Raw genomic sequence first — 16,906 nt, forward strand, 5'->3', positions numbered from 1 at the left:
ACGGTCACTAGAAAAGACTGAAGACGCAGCTGAAAAAATGCTGAAAATATCAACGGATGATAACAACGATGATGTTGACGGAGCAATTGGAAACACTCCGAAAAAGCCCAAGGTGAAACGAAAATTTCAGAGGTCATGGCTGCTGGGTAGAGAGTCTTGGTTGAAATATGATGATCGGAAACACTCGATGTTTTGCAAAATCTGTCCACAAAATGACTCCACGTTTACAAGTGAGTTTGGATGTTCAAACTTATGAGTTGAAATGGTAAAGAAACATGAAACTAGTAGTGTGCACAAACGAGCAGTAGAACGGATGATCATCGAACAAAGTAGCCATCCAAGACCAATCATTTCGCAGATTGTCAACATGGATCAAATACAGGCAGAGCGTATGGCAATTCTATTCAAAACCGCGTATTATATTGCCAAGAATGAAAAGCCGTTCTATGATTTTGGTGAGCTGCTCAAGCTACAGGAATGCAACAGTGTGAAAGTTGGTTATACGTATCGTAATGATAAACAAGCTGCTGTTTTCATCAAGTTCATCGCTGATGTAATCAGTGCCATCAGAGAAAGCAAGCTGTAGATCGCTCGGTTGTTGAGGAAGAAATTGTGTACGTCCGGATACTGAAAGATTCCTGTCCAGTCACAAAATTCTTAAGTTTACAGTCAATGCCCAGTGGCACAGCTGAGAACATTATAAATGCTATAAATATGGCATTTTGTAAAGAGATGAACATGGACAATGAGGAATGGATCGAAGCAAAATGTGATTGGCATGGCTTGGGATGGTGCGTCTGTCATGGTCGGTTCACGGTCGGTGTGATAACGCGTGTACGTCGAGATGTGCCGATATGATTGGTTTTCACTGCACAGCACACCGACTTGAACTTTGTCTCAAGTCTACATTAAAAATATCACCAAATTACTCAAGAATTGAAGATTTCCTTGTTGACATATTCAAATTCTACAACAATTCCCTGCATAACTACCGGTACTCTGCCCTGAAAGATGAGGGGAATGCACAAGGAACGGTTGTGCGCAAACCTATAGTAACGTTTTAGGCACGCGTTGGGTGGAGCATCACAAAAGAGCAATTGAAGCCGTTCTTAGAGACTGGTTGCCCATGATTACTCATCTTCGACATATAGTTAGCCCAGGCAGCGATTACACGAATATCTCGAAGGGTAAAGCTAGGAGATTTCTCGAGAAACTGACAAACGTTGGTTTCTTGAAATCTCTTTATGTACTGCTTGACATGTACAGAATACTCGGCCGGTTATCGCTGGTGTTTCAGAAAAACGACACGTCTCTTGAAAAGGTCAGCAGACGATCGATAACCTGCACCTACTTGCTGGCTAGCCCTGGTCCCTCTGAAATTGAATTTAATGATAATTTCGAGGTGAATGGTGATGGCACAACGCGATTCAGGAACATCATGTTACATAACGAAAGGCGTCGAGGTGACCAGCATGCTGATCTTGAAATTTCCAAGGTCGCACTCGTGAATGCGTGTGTTGAGCAAATGAACACACGTTTTCGTTCCTTCGAGGATGATCCTGTTTTAGCTGCTACCGAAGTATTTGACCCGACTAAATGGCCACGAGATCGTGAACAACTACGTACTTACGGCGTGCAACAGCTAAATACCGTCACTGCCCATTTCCGCAAGTTGCTTCAACGACAAACGGACTTTGACGTAAATTAAGTACAGTTTGAGTGGACTGGTTTGAAAACAATAGTTAGCGGTATTTTCACTGTCAACCCTGGCTTGCGATATTTAGACCTTTGGCAGACCGTGATCGAACAACACCGACCCGAATTTCGCAACATTCTCGCGATTGTTAAAGCTGTACATCTTATTCCGATACATACAAGTGAATGTGAAAGAGGATTTTCTGTAATGTGAAATGGGAAGAATCAAGTCAGACTGGCGTGCAAACCTAAATACCGAAGTGCTTTCTGACTTAATCAGAATTTCTCTTGATGGTCCCTGTGTGGGAGACCTCGACCCTGGGTGTGCGATTAACCGATGGTTTCGTGGTGGTCAATGTAGGCGTTGCCCCAATATCACACCTTACGGTCGCCGGAACGAAGAAAGTGACAGCGAATGAAACTTTTCAAAACCGCAAGGTCGTATGCTTGTCTCGAATGTCGCGATCGTTTGACGTTAATATCAGTACGAACGAGTATTGTTTCACGGTGACGTTTACACCTTCACGCGATTGATCGATGATATTTCACCATGTGTTCTAAAACTTACATTTTAATCACACATTTGTTTTATTGAACATAACATATAGAGTTTCAAGTTAACAAACATATTAATACCGATAACATGTTTGTATGTACCTCACTATGTATGTTATACGGAATAAGTTACAGTCAGTCAGTCAACTCTAAAGATATACTACGGTGGCCCAAAACTACCTGTTCTCCGCATTCAAAGTCTGCGTCGCAATCAAATGTTTTTCTCTCACATATGTCTCTGCATTCAAAGTCTGCGTCGCAATCAAATGTTTTTCTCTCACATATGTCTCTGCATTCAAAGTCTGCGTCGCAATCAATTGTTTTTCTCTCACATATGTCTCCGCATTCAAAGTCTGCGTCGCAATCAAATGTTTTTCTCTCACATAAGCTTATGTCTCCGCATTCAAAGTCTGCGTCGCAATCAATTGTTTTTCTCTCACATATGTCTCCGCATTCAAAGTCTGCGTCGCAATCAAATGTTTTTCTCTCACATATGTCTCCGCATTCAAAGTCTGCGTCGCAATCAATTGTTTTTCTCTCACATATGTCTCCGCATTCAAAGTCTGCGTCGCAATCAAATGTTTTTCTCTCACATAAGCTTATGTCTCCGCATTCAAAGTCTGCGTCGCAATCAAATGTTTTTCTCTCACATATGTTTCCGCATTCAAAGTCTGCGTCGCAATCAAATGTTTTTCTCTCACATATGTCTCCGCATTCAAAGTCTGCGTCGCATTCAATTGTTTTTCTCTCACATATGTCTCCGCATTCAAAGTCTGCGTCGCAATCAAATGTTTTTCTCTCACATAAGCTTATGTCTCCGCATTCAAAGTCTGCGTCGCAATCAAATGTTTTTCTCTCACATATGTCTCCGCATTCAAAGTCTGCGTCGCAATCAAATGTTTTTCTCTCACATATGTCTCCGCATTCCAAGTCTGCGTCGCATTCAATTGTTTTTCTCTCACATATGTCTCCGAGTATGCCTCAGTGTACGTTATTCCGCGAAGCATAATTTCTATCGAACAGAGCTATTGACAACGACGAACATTGTATCAAGTTATTTTCAATAGATTATCGATCGAAAATTTGTTTGGACGGGCCGGGCGCTCGTGTGTTGAGGTCACGTCATAAACATTCCACAATAACCCATATATTGACTTATACACTTAAATATCAACATTGAAGGTATCCGTTGGTTTCCTGTACTGAAATTAAATCGACGACAATTTTTTTTAGTTTTGGTGATACTTTTACGTACGTTTCGGCACATTTTGGCGCACCTCGGCGTAGTTTGGCGCCATTGTGAACGGGGGGGGGGAGACTACACGCGAGTGAGCGAGACAACAATGTATCAATTTCGGACAAAAGGATATCGATCGATAACGTTCACTGCACGATTACAGTGGAACGCCCGTTCGCCTCTGTTCTGTGTTATTCTTGCAGTTTACTGGGATTTTCATAGTTAATATTCGCCAAAATTTGGTATAAATTACAACAACCTGACTGGTATTTGGTCTGTATAATTTAAGAGACGCTAACCGATTAAAATGGGTCAATATTAGACCCTGATTCTGCATATGCAAACGCTGTAAGATCGCCATTTTATTGAGGGCAAGAGCAAAAATTCAGCGATCGGAAAAATAAAATGCAACTAAAACAAGTTTCGTCGAGAAATTCAAAAAACTAAAACGACAGCAATTTTGTATATATATCAAGGAAACACCGTGCCACTTTTCACTATATGGTTCAGAATTGAGAAATTTGAACGAGCGATAGTTGTACGGTCTGTTCTGTACATTAAACGCAATTGTTTCTATGGGAAATCGAGCAGAGTAGACACATCGTAAATGAAAAATACATCTGAAAAAAACCGTTGGTTTAACTTTTTCATTTCGCTGTTATTTTTTATAATATTTGGTATGACACATATCATGAAGGGTAACTAAAACTCTATGGTTTTATTTTTTTTAGTTTCCCTCTTTTTTTATGAAATGACGAGTTGAAGATCGTTTTGCTGTTGACTGTGTTTTTACTTGATTTTGCATATGTCTCTTATCGCTTACGTATTTTTGGAATTTCCTTGTGAAATTCTTCCCAAAATATTATAATTGTAAGGGCAGCATATACGGGAAATAGGACCTGTTGCTCTTTCATTAATATTTAGATGTGCAGCAAGGAAATACGGCGAAATTTTCAACATGACGCGGGAGGTGAAATTGACTCTCCGAACGCGCACTCCACGTAGTGCACTACGGCCCAAAGGCGCCCCATTTTGTACGGTATATAGCGTCCCGAATTTTTGCCACACATAAGTGGAGGAGTGCGCGTTCGGAGAGTCAATTTCACCTCCCGCGTCATGTTGAAAATTTCGCCGTATTTCCTTGCTGCACATCTAAATATTAATGAAAGAGCAACAGGTCCTATTTCCCGTATATGCTGCCCTTACAATTATAATATTTTGGGAAGAATTTCACAAGGAAATTCCAAAAATACGTAAGCGATAAGAGACATATGCAAAATCAAGTAAAAACACAGTCAACAGCAAAACGATCTTCAACTCGTCATTTCATAAAAAAAGAGGGAAACTAAAAAAAATAAAACCATAGAGTTTTAGTTACCCTTCATGATATGTGTCATACCAAATATTATAAAAAATAACAGCGAAATGAAAAAGTTAAACCAACGGTTTTTTTCAGATGTATTTTTCATTTTACGATGTGTCTACTCTGCTCGATTTCCCATAGAAAACAATTGTGTTTAATGTACAGAACAGACCGTACAACTATCGCTCGTTCAAATTTCTCAATTCTGAACCAATTATAGTGAAAAGTGGCACGGTGTTTCCTTGATATATATACAAATTGCTGTCGTTTTAGTTTTTTGAATTTCTCGACGAAACTTGTTTTAGTTGCATTTTATTTTTCCGATCGCTGAATTTTTGCTCTTGCCCTCAATAAAATGGCGATCTTACAGCGTTTGCATATGCAGAATCAGGGTCTAATATTGACCCATTTTAATCGGTTAGCGTCTCTTAAATTATACAGACCAAATACCAGTCAGGTTGTTGTATTTATACCAAATTTTGGCGAATATTAACTATGAAAATCCCAGTAAACTGCAAGAATAACACAGAACAGAGGCGAACGGGCGTAGAGTCTCCACTGTAATCGTGCAGTGAACGTTATCGATCGATATCCTTTGTCCGAAATTGATACATTGTTGTCTCGCTCACTCGCGTGTAGTCTCCCCCCCCCCCCCCCCCCCGTTCGCAATGGCGCCAAACTACGCCGAGGTGCGCCAAAATGTGCCGAAACGTACGTAAAAGTATCACCAAAACTAAAAAATTGTCGTCGATTTAATTTCAGTACAGGAAACCAACGGATACCTTCAATGTTGATATTTAAGTGTATAAGTCAATATATGGGTTATTGTGGAATGTTTATGACGTGACCTCAACACACGAGCGCCCGGCCCGTCCAAACAAATTTTCGATCGATAATCTATTGAAAATAACTTGATACAATGTTCGTCGTTGTCAATAGCGCTGTTCGATAGAAATTATGCTTCGCGGAATAACGTACACTGAGGCATACCTCGGAGACATATGTGAGAGAAAAACAATTGAATGCGACGCAGACTTGGAATGCGGAGACATATGTGAGAGAAAAACATTTGATTGCGACGCAGACTTTGAATGCGGAGACATATGTGAGAGAAAAACATTTGATTGCGACGCAGACTTTGAATGCGGAGACATAAGCTTATGTGAGAGAAAAACATTTGATTGCGACGCAGACTTTGAATGCGGAGACATATGTGAGAGAAAAACAATTGAATGCGACGCAGACTTTGAATGCGGAGACATATGTGAGAGAAAAACATTTGATTGCGACGCAGACTTTGAATGCGGAGACATATGTGAGAGAAAAACATTTAATTGCGACGCAGACTTTGAATGCGGAGACATATGTGAGAGAAAAACAATTGATTGCGACGCAGACTTTGAATGCGGAGACATAAGCTTATGTGAGAGAAAAACATTTGATTGCGACGCAGACTTTGAATGCGGAGACATATGTGAGAGAAAAACAATTGATTGCGACGCAGACTTTGAATGCAGAGACATATGTGAGAGAAAAACATTTGATTGCGACGCAGACTTTGAATGCGGAGACATATGTGAGAGAAAAACATTTGATTGCGACGCAGACTTTGAATGCGGAGAACAGGTAGTTTTGGGCCACCGTAATATACTCACCTGTTGAAAATAAAATATAATGAACAGACAATTTCATTAGGGCTAAATTCCAAGGTTTTTCAACTTTTTTTCTACGTAAAATATTCTGACTACCAAGAATCTTCTGTTGACTACCAACTTTTGAAAATGGTAGTCAGCCTGACTACCATCACTAAAAGTTAATTTCGGGCCCTGTCTTTAAACTGTGATAAGTCAGTGATTCTAACAGGGGATTTCAATGAAAGAGTTGGTCAGCTTGATAGTTTTATTGTCGGTAACACAACCAAGTATGTGCCTGTGTAAAATTTAGAAATGTTTCGGACATATTGCATCGTTCAAAGGACTCAGTAGTAACGCTAGCAAGTAAAATATTAAAATAGAAATGTGTAATTGAGCTGTTATTCATATTGCCAATGGTAGAACAGGCGGAGATAAAGATGGTAATATACAAGTATTTCCTAAGCTGGTGCAAGTCTGATTGATTACGTCATTTCATCCACTGAAGTATTTCAAAGCACTTCCTCCCAATGAACCATGTCATATGCAGTTGTCAAATGTTTGACAAGTTCAGACAGAATCTGAAGAGAATTTCGCAGAAAATGTACGATATAAATACAGATATGTATTTTAAGAAAGCCTGTCCTCTAATCAAGTAATGGATCTCCTTAGAGATTCTTTAGATTGCTAACCAGATACGGATACATCTATTTCCAATTTGATAAAGTCGTTGAAATGTGCTGGGGAAAACATGAAGTGTGTGTTACACTGGTTGGTTTGACAATAATTCGGGTTTGAAGAAACGGTGTGTGTATAATTATTTTAAAAATTCAGAAAAACAATACAAACATGTTAACAAAAACCGAGAAAATCAAAATTATATCAAAGAAAAGCTTTCCAGAGAATTGAAAGATAGGTTCCTCAGATATTTGGTCAAAGTTTAAGTCTTGGTTCGAGAGTCCGGTTCGAGACTTTCGAACTACTTTTGCTGTCATGTTGGCGTAAGACAAGGTAACATGCTAAACTCTGTACTTTTTATTGCTTCATTGAAGAGTTAAATGATATGTTAATTCTAGAAATAACGGAATTCAGCTTACTTATCATATTTATAATTTGCTTGCATTGATGAATTCTGACGATGTCACATTCTTTGCTAACTTAATTGTCAATTTTCAGAAATTGATCAACGTTTTTAGGGGACTTTGTAAAAACCGGAATGATTGTAAATGAGGATCAAACAAAAGTAGTGGGGTTTAAGTTGTAGAAACATTGTAGTTGTTTACATTTATTGCAAATATCTAGGCATTATATTGTCATTAAAATAGGTGGGACTGGGCGATATCTATGTTTAGAAGAGCGAGTTAGTAAATATTTAGCAGTTTTATCCCCGCCAGTAAAAAGGTATATGTCTTTACATTTGCGACAAACTTTTGGCGGTTGGAAGGTAGAAGCCTGTCTTTTTTAATCAACGTAACTGAGAAGAGAAGCTCTTGTAGGCGTCTTAGAGTGAACAACAAACACTGTAAAAAGACATCTTACAAAGTAGCTGAGTCTCACAAACGCTTATAGTACAGAACCGTTGGTTTTCTATCTGACCTGCGAAAACATGATCTTGTACGGTTAAAACAAACGGATGCGTAATTCTAATGTGGTTGTTAAACAAGTTACACATATATACTGCACCCTGTACTCTTAAATAAAGGAGTGCAGGTTTAGGATGAAACGGAGATAGCTGACCATGACGTCTGGCCTCAAATGAAAGTATGGCACAGGTAAGGGCAACCAGTAGAGGGCGCTGTCTTCCATGCTGTCAGCGTACATAGTTATGCAACTACTGTGGCTCTTCACAATGTTGGCTACATATTATGCTCTTTTATACAACAATTTTGCCAATATTATTGCCCGCTTCTGATATTTGGGGCTTTCAGCAATTTGAAAAACGACAAAAAATACGAAGAACACGGTGCGGGACATTTGTGAGTTTATACCAGAGTAAGTACAAAAAAACGGAGCAATAATGAATGAATGTGGCAGATTGCCAATCACTGTCTTTTCGTTAAAACGATGTGTGGAGTTTTGTTTAAAATTAATTGAATTACCATGTCGGAGACTTGCGCCTCAAGCTCATGCAATGCTTTTTAGACTTGACTTATATTAGATATTTCCCAGAGTCCCGTGCGTGACCCCATTTTTCGATATAACAAAACAAACATGGACGAGTGCATCCAGCAGGGCTCCTTTATTCCTGACGAGCCTGAAGACGAATTAGAAATTGACGAACATTCAGACAATAGCTGTGTCAGTGATTTTGATTTTCCTCATAGGAAGAATTATCAAGCTGTAGACGAACTAGGAACTGATGCCATGCCGACAGAACAGTACGTTCACTTTCATTTTCAGACGTAAATAAAACAGTTCGCAAGCAAACACCTGATAAAATTTACTCCGGGCAAAGAGAAAAAACACAACAGATTCATTAGATGGTACGCAACGCACCGTGCTTTTCCTTGTGATTTTGACAAGTCAATGGTATCGTACTACCTGTCGCAACCATGTTTACTTTGCGTTGCTGTCAAGGCCAAAACACTACCTCGCGAAAATCGTAAAATAACACCGCAGCCGTGTATGTAAAACCTTCCTCTCATAACATACCTATAGGAGACAACATAAGTGATCGTAAACAATTTGGGTAAAATCTGACAATGTCAATTTGGTTCAAACACACCTACTTACATTCTTAAATGTGAAAAGAATTTTGAAAATGGTCAAACCATGGATGTAAACTCACCATTTTTTACATCCGTGGTCAAACTCATCCCCCAACCCTGAAGCTCAAAATTTCGTCCGTTTTTGGCAGGCACGCCACTTCCGCCCACCTAGCACTAACGACGACGACGACGACGACGACGACGACAACAACAACAACAACAACAACAACTAGAACAACAACAACGACAACAAGAACTTTCATGAAAAGACTTCCGATTAAAAATCGGCGACAATCCAGAAACAGCAGAAGGGTGAGTGTTCTGAAACTTTCGGAAAGCAGAGTCGAGGGCTACCAGCTGTGCCGAGTTCGTCCATGGAAGGGATTACGCGATCGCTTCACACTTTGAACAATACCCTTTTCTAGTCTGTTTTGTTTTTTTTGTCTGTGATGTCAGATTTGTACATTACTTACACAGTTTTGCATTAGCTGCAATAGTAGTAGTAGTATTTATTTATTATTGTGACCTGCAACTCTCAGGCTGCCCTGCCCTATGGACTTATAAGTCACCATTTACATCTTAACAAGTACAATAACAGAAAGTGAGGAATTGATAGTTGATCTATACAAATGAATAGTATCAAAATTAAACATACAAAATCTTCCTTCTATAAAACGCCTTTTCAACAAAATGTGCAAGCTGTCTTACTGGACCAGAAAAAGATATTCCAGCTTCTTTTCATTTTGCATCCCTTGAATAGTCGTCAATATTTGACCAAGATGTTGTTGACGTATTTCATCGTAATAAACAGCAGTTTACAATACATGCCTTTGCTATTTAAATTTTATGTCCAAAGATAGCTAATCTACGAAGTGCTGTACTCTTGATCCCTCTGTGTTCCTCTCCCTCAAACTGTCATAATAGAAGCAGAGTCGGAAGAAAATGTATCTCAAGAAAACTCTTTAGAGAATAATATCTTGCTTTTAAACCGGTTTATTGAATCCTGTCACTGTTTTTGCACTCAATATATGTTGCAACACATTTTGGTGACAAATATGTCCTCCCCATCACCTTTATTAAAATTAAGTTCATGGCCATGCTTTCTGTGATTAGGCCAACGTGGAATATCTTCCGATTTTAAATCATTCAATTGCTTCGTTCCTTAAGATTCTTGTTGAATGAAAACGACTTAATAAGAAGTTTTGCAAATGTCGGTGAGAGTAAGCAGTCAACTGTTTTTGCCAGTCTAACCTGGACTTAAATTCTTCTCCAGCAATTTTCTTTACAGTATGATTTGTTTTGACAACACTCTTTGTAAGACATAACCTTTAAGCTTTGATATCCTAGTCTTCTCCGTGAATGTTGGTCCTAATTCATTACCATTTGTGTGTAAAAGAACTGATTGTTGGAAATTCTGGCATATGTTTATTTGTATCTCTTTTTTCGTGACAAATTTCCAACCGTTCAAGCAAAGCATCTCTGCATCATCCAATGTGTCGTTCAGTATATTCCTCCTAACATTTTCTTATAAAACAGGATCGGATATTCTCCATATTATTGTTGTGGCACAGAAGTTCACTAAGAAGGTTGTGATCTGATGTTGGACAAGTCAGTCTTTGGATTCCCAGTGGCTTTATTCCAATTTATCAACACCGTGCACCATTGGCACTTGGTTGCTGTTGACTTTCAAATTAATATGGATTTAGTGCGGCTCACTGACCGTTAGTTATCATATAATTTGGCGTTCCTTGCCCTGAGTTGAATTCAGTCAGCCTCTTTATTAACGTTTCTTTCAATGTCAGCGGGATGAAATCACTGGTGGATTTTCAAGGAATCCTCTTTTTAATCTCTCAAAAGCTTCACTCGGTCTAGCCTGATGGCAATTAGAGGTTTATCAGTGATTTTGCATATAAAATATCAATATTTATGCAGAAAATATTATCATAATTTCCCCGACCTGTTATATAACCCCACAGAAATGTCTTAACGATTTCACGACTATTTTTCCCCACCAGTAATTAACGATCACTTCAGCCAGAATATTCGTTGTTTCTTGTTTTTGCCAGGGCAACGGCAAAATATTGCGTACGATAGTGTGTAATGGGCCACCACCGTGGCAGTTTTTACAGTACTGAAATTCAATCATTTAACAATTATTAAGAATTCTAATCTATAGAACGAAATACCTCCCAAAAAGCAAGCAGGAAACACCCATTGTTGGACCCTGCTTGAAATCTCCTTGATCTATTAGCAACAATTTTTGAACTTCTACTTCTGTTGTTACTGGAACGTCCACTTTGCAAGAATGCACACTGGTGGCGCTATACAGCACTATACTGACAAACCAGCAGCGACGATCAAAGATTCTCTGTCGTTCAGGATAGATCGATTTTGAGGAAAATGATGTTTCAAGCCAAATTTACATCATTGGCAACTAAAGTTTCGTGCCAGCCTTCTCAACAGTCTAAGACTGTCTACGTCTAAGACCAATGAAATTTAAGTTGAATCCATCGGGCAGGCGTTATCCAAGTCTTGTTGACTTTCTATGTTCAAACGAGCTTTGACAATTATATGATTACGGTAATATGGAATATATTGCAATGGTTTTGAAGAAAGTAATGCTCTTTGTCTCATAAATTCAAAGGGGAAATTTCAGCTTGATCTACCCTCACCGTCAAACTTGAGCACCAAACTCAGTGGTCGCGTTTGACGCATAATTGTGCGTATTTGACGCAAATAGCAAGCTTGTGGACGCAGTTTTGATGGCATCTGCGTCCAATGGGACGCATTAGCTTCCAGTGGGGGTACCAAGTTCACTGCACGTGTGAATATACAAAGACGGCCGGCCGCGAGGGTGATTGACAGTTACCAGTGGTAACGCTTTCACTAAAATAAACATGAAACAATTTGTAGCGTATCGAGTTTAATCAAAACCGTCGCGTCGTCTCCGTGATGATTTTGATTGATAAAGGAATACGGATAGTTTTCACTCGGATTCGAACCCACAACATACGGCATCAGTCGCCTAGCTGAGAGGCCAGAGACAGAACCAGTCGGCTAAATCTCCACTCCCAAAAAAGAGTGGTTCAATAGCCAGCTAAGTTGTTACATTTTTCTGACTGAGACCGCTCAACACGTTGTAGAGTTCGTGAAGCACTCACACACGCATGCTCACTATCATACATCGCACATACACACTACATCGAAGCGAAGAAACGAATTTCATCGCTTTAACTGGGCGAACGATAACCTCGGGGACAATTCTGTCCACCAGCAGTGTTACCAACCCAGGATAGAAAATACGGATAGTTTTCATAAGAGTTGCGACATTTTTCGTTGTTTCCCTTTTTCTCATTGGTTGACAATTTTGACACTTTTTCTAACATTGTCTAAGAATGAAATCCTAAAACGTTGCGAAATTTCAAATATCAATCACTCATTACAGTGTGATCACACCGTTTGTACCGTTGTCGTCCTCAGCGAGTGTAACTATTGTGCGGGTCGTGCGGGCTGCGGGTCACTGCGGGTTGCTGCGGGCCAGTGCAGGCCACTCCTTTCTGGCCAGTTTTTAGGTTGCGGGTCGCTGAGGGCCAGTGCGGGTTGCTGCCGGCCAGTGCGGGCCACTCCTTTCTGGCCGCTGCGGGCCACTCCTTTCTGAGCAGTTTATAGCGCTGTTCACGGTTACAGGTTTGTTACTAAATATAGCTGTACGCGCGCGACATCGGACACGCAGCTTGAAATGCGGACAAATTTTATCAATGTTGCATGCGTGGCTGTTTTTGCAGCTTGTACTCTGAGTCGTGAATATGTTTTTTAGTATTCACTGTTACACTAGCAGTCGCCCACTGCGATGTATTTTCGTCGTTCTTGCATGCGTAATTTTCAAAAGCGTAATCTAAAAATGTGGACAAATATTTATTTTTGCATATTAATGAGAGAACAGTGACGTAAACTGTGAACTGCCCTATTACAAGTTGTGGGTCACTGTCGGCCATTATTTTTTTACGGGTTTTCAGGTTGCTTTGGGGTACTGGAGGTTGCAAAGTGCTGGTTGCTGCCACTGCATTAAATGTTTGTATAATTTCTGACATATTTTCAAATGCCTTATCTAATATCTCCATAAAAATAGGGAAACCAGTTGCACCTGTCTTTCCTGAAAAGTGATATTATTCTTATCTTTGAAGAACAGATGTAGGCCACCTCAGTTTGTGATTATTTTGCATTGAAAAACAGAGTATTTTCAGCACCTCTGAAATTTGAGTTCTGATGTTATTCAAACAGAAATGTTGCATGTCATCTGTACACTTTTATCAAATAATAATAACTGACAATTTACAGTTTAAAATATTACAAATGAGTTGAAGAGAAAACAGGCATGGCACAGGAAACATTCAAGAATGCAAATCAAGAGAAATTTCGGGTAATATCATAGACCCTCGAGAAAAACTCGAGGGTCTATGGTAATATACTGTACTGCGAGTAATAAAACAAACGGCTTACTCCTGTCATGCATGAGGTCGTTGATGGCGCACTCAGACCTGCATCCTCGATCAATAGGTGAAACCCGGAAGTGTAATTATCGGCAAAGATGTTGTATTTTTCGTGGTACCCACGTAAGGAAATATGTCCTGAAAGGAACTAGGTGTTTTTTATGGTTCATTTTATTTCAAGACACAATTGTACTCGAAGATAAACCTCATTTCTATTGTTTTCGGGCGACCAGCAAATCGACCCGCACTTTGACCCGCAATTTGACCCGTCGACCCGCAAAATAACGATACTGTCCTCAGCAGACATGAGTTCTCGTAAACAGTCAACCCTGTTCCGGTTCAAATTCACAAACTCCGGTTCATCAGGTGACAAATGTTCAACAGCTGGTCGCGCAACGGGAGAAACTTGTGATGAAACTACTGCGACTCCGAGTGAGGTTCGTCAGCCAGAAACTTCAAGTATTGCCGCAGCCGTTGAAGACGGTAATCTGACTCCCGACTCGAGCACTACGCCAGCTAAATCGAGAAAGCGAAAATATCAATCGGAGTGGGAGAGGGAATTTCCATGGCTACTGAACAAGACCGCCGTTATTGACGGGAAAAGTGAAGACAGGATGTTTTGTTCACTGTGCAAAAGTAGTGGCAAAACAAATTCCTTTATTAGTGCCGTAGGATGTAGCGACATGCAACGCTCAGCTTTAGTACGTCATTCTGAACACACCGATCATATCGACGCAAAAGACCTTGGAAATAAATCAAGGAAAACAGAAAGATTCACATGCGGCAATGCTTCGAACAGTATATTTTATGGCTAAGAAGGAACTACCAGATGATATGTTTTCATCTTTGCTTGAGCTACAAAACGAAAACAAGTGTCTAGCGCTTTCAGACGGCCAATACTACAAACACCACGAAAGTGTGAGGGAGATGCAAGCCGCGATTGCCAAAGTTTTGCAGACAGAACTTGATAAAGAGATTGCTGCAAGTCCCGTTATTTCGGTCATCGTGGATGAAACCGTAAATACTTTACGGCTAAATGTGTTCCTTATTCAGAATAAAATAATTAATTGATGGGGTTTATAAACACGTAATTGATTTGCAGTCCTCTACGGCCCTATGTCTCTTCTTATTTTCTTTTTTTCACTTTTCCGGGGATCAAGAAGCGCCTTTATGTAACTACCATCGACTGACAGCTGTTCTAGAGTTATCTTGAATAGTTTACATAACGTAGAACTTTGGTTTTTCCAGTCACATTGAAGAGCTCACAAGGAGACAAATTGAAATCCCACGTAGAGTTTATACAGTCAAAGTCTCTCCAAATTTGATGACTTTCCTGTAATTTTTTCTGCAGCTTTCCAAGAGTATTTGTGGTCATAATTCCATTTTGTACAAGTATATGCATGACAACGTTTTGGTTCAAATTATTAAGGTAACCAATCTAAATGTTCACATGATTAATATCCAAAGAACTGCAATTTCCAAGGAATGCTTTCAAAATGGAGGACTTTCCTGAGGTATAGAAACCAAAACACAAAAAATAGTGTCAATGACACTGTCCTCCCATTTTGCAGCGATACTAACTACTAGTACACACATGACATTGCATTCTTACAGGTTGACTAAGAAAATTCCATAGCAAGTCCAAATTAATCTTATACCCCAGCAATATGAAATGCTCCATCTCATAATGACTTTTACACGTCTGACAGAAAACAACCCTAGGATCAAGACTATCATGTTTTACAGCAATCCAACAAATACTTTGGGAGAAAATGATTTTTTACAAAAAATGGGAAAAATTGCCCCAAAATACAAATATGAAAATTTCACCACAATTTGAACAAATCTGACAAAGGTCAACCCTAGGATCATACATACAAGTTTTCAAGGCAATGGGATGAGTGCTTTCAGAAAAGATTTTTTGACAAAAAACGGGAAAATCGCCCAAAAAATACAACTTTCAAAATTTCACCACAATTTGAAGAAATGTAACTTAAGTCACTATAAAGAGCCTGCATACCAAGTTTCAACCAAATCTGGCCAGTGGTTACAAAGTTTTAGCAATTTGCAGGATTTTTCCTTTTTTCCCCTTCATTTGCATATTTTTGACTTTGACATGTTTATTTCAACAAACATCTCCACCCCTCGATGCACCTGTCCACCAAATACTAAGATGGTAGGTGCTGCGATTTAGGAGTTTTTAATGTTGACAGACATACATCCGCACATAATAACTAACATACATACATACATACATACATACAGACAGACAGATCATAGACCCTCCAAAAAACGCGGGTCTACAGACAGACAGACAGACAAACAGATAGACATGCATACATTTATTTTTACAGCTTTTAACCTCCAACAGCCTACCAACTTGTCAATATTAGCTTGATCAACTTGATACTACTGCTTATAATAATATAAATGAGAGTTAATTACATTGTAATTAAAGTAAACAAGACTTGCTTATCAACATTTACGTCATAAAAAAACAGCATATCTGTCAGGTTATAAAGAATCTTCAGCTGGTTATCTTTATCAGTATTTCATCCTATTAACCAAGCACATTTTAACTTTCAAATTAACATTGCAAGTAAGTTGAGACTGTAAGTACTCAGAGAAAGCACACTGAAGAGACAAATGTTTGCAACTTAAGAAGTTCAAGGTCATCAAAAGCATGATAAGGAATCATGTTACACTTTCATTGCACTGTTTACACAGATTGCATAATTGCTATAAATAGTACATGAGGAATCTTACAGTCCAGCTTTACCATAAAAACCCTATCACTTTGACCACTCTTTTAATTGATCAATTTATTTTTTTCCTCAAAAAATAATTTTATTTTATCCTTACCAAGTCAACCATAAATGGAAATTGGAACTTTCTCTATCTCTATTTATTTGACCAACCTATCATGACAAACTATTATGAGCAATTTCTTTTAGATAACATACAGAGCACAATATATGATGGTTCACAATATGTCAAAGTTGGGATTCAGGAAAGTTGCCTTTACATGTTTTAATCCTCCAAGATGGTCAGCATTTCACCATGAACTGTCAAAAAAGTTGAACATTCTAATAATTCTACACTAAAATTATTTTGGCTTTGTTGATATCCTCATTAATTCAATTATTTAAAATCATATTAATTATTTTTGGGGTGAATTGATAGGGTTCATACAGTGCAAGAGTTACATACAATGTAAGTCAAATTCA

The 16,906-nt window shown here is 39.0% G+C and overlaps 2 protein-coding genes across 2 annotated transcripts in view; both read right to left on the reverse strand.

The window, feature by feature from the left end:
• Nucleotides 1-16,906, reverse strand: part of LOC139127005 (estrogen-related receptor gamma-like) — a 303,315-nt gene that overhangs the window by 79,028 nt on the left and 207,381 nt on the right. The gene's annotated exons all lie outside the window — the stretch shown is intronic.
• The window catches only part of LOC139126937 (uncharacterized), a 203,296-nt gene that overhangs the window by 18,938 nt on the left and 167,452 nt on the right, over nt 1-16,906 (reverse strand). The gene's annotated exons all lie outside the window — the stretch shown is intronic.

The sequence above is a fragment of the Ptychodera flava genome, unplaced genomic scaffold (genome assembly GCF_041260155.1).
Source record: "Ptychodera flava strain L36383 unplaced genomic scaffold, AS_Pfla_20210202 Scaffold_28__1_contigs__length_4768798_pilon, whole genome shotgun sequence".
Lineage (NCBI taxonomy): Eukaryota > Metazoa > Hemichordata > Enteropneusta > Ptychoderidae > Ptychodera > Ptychodera flava.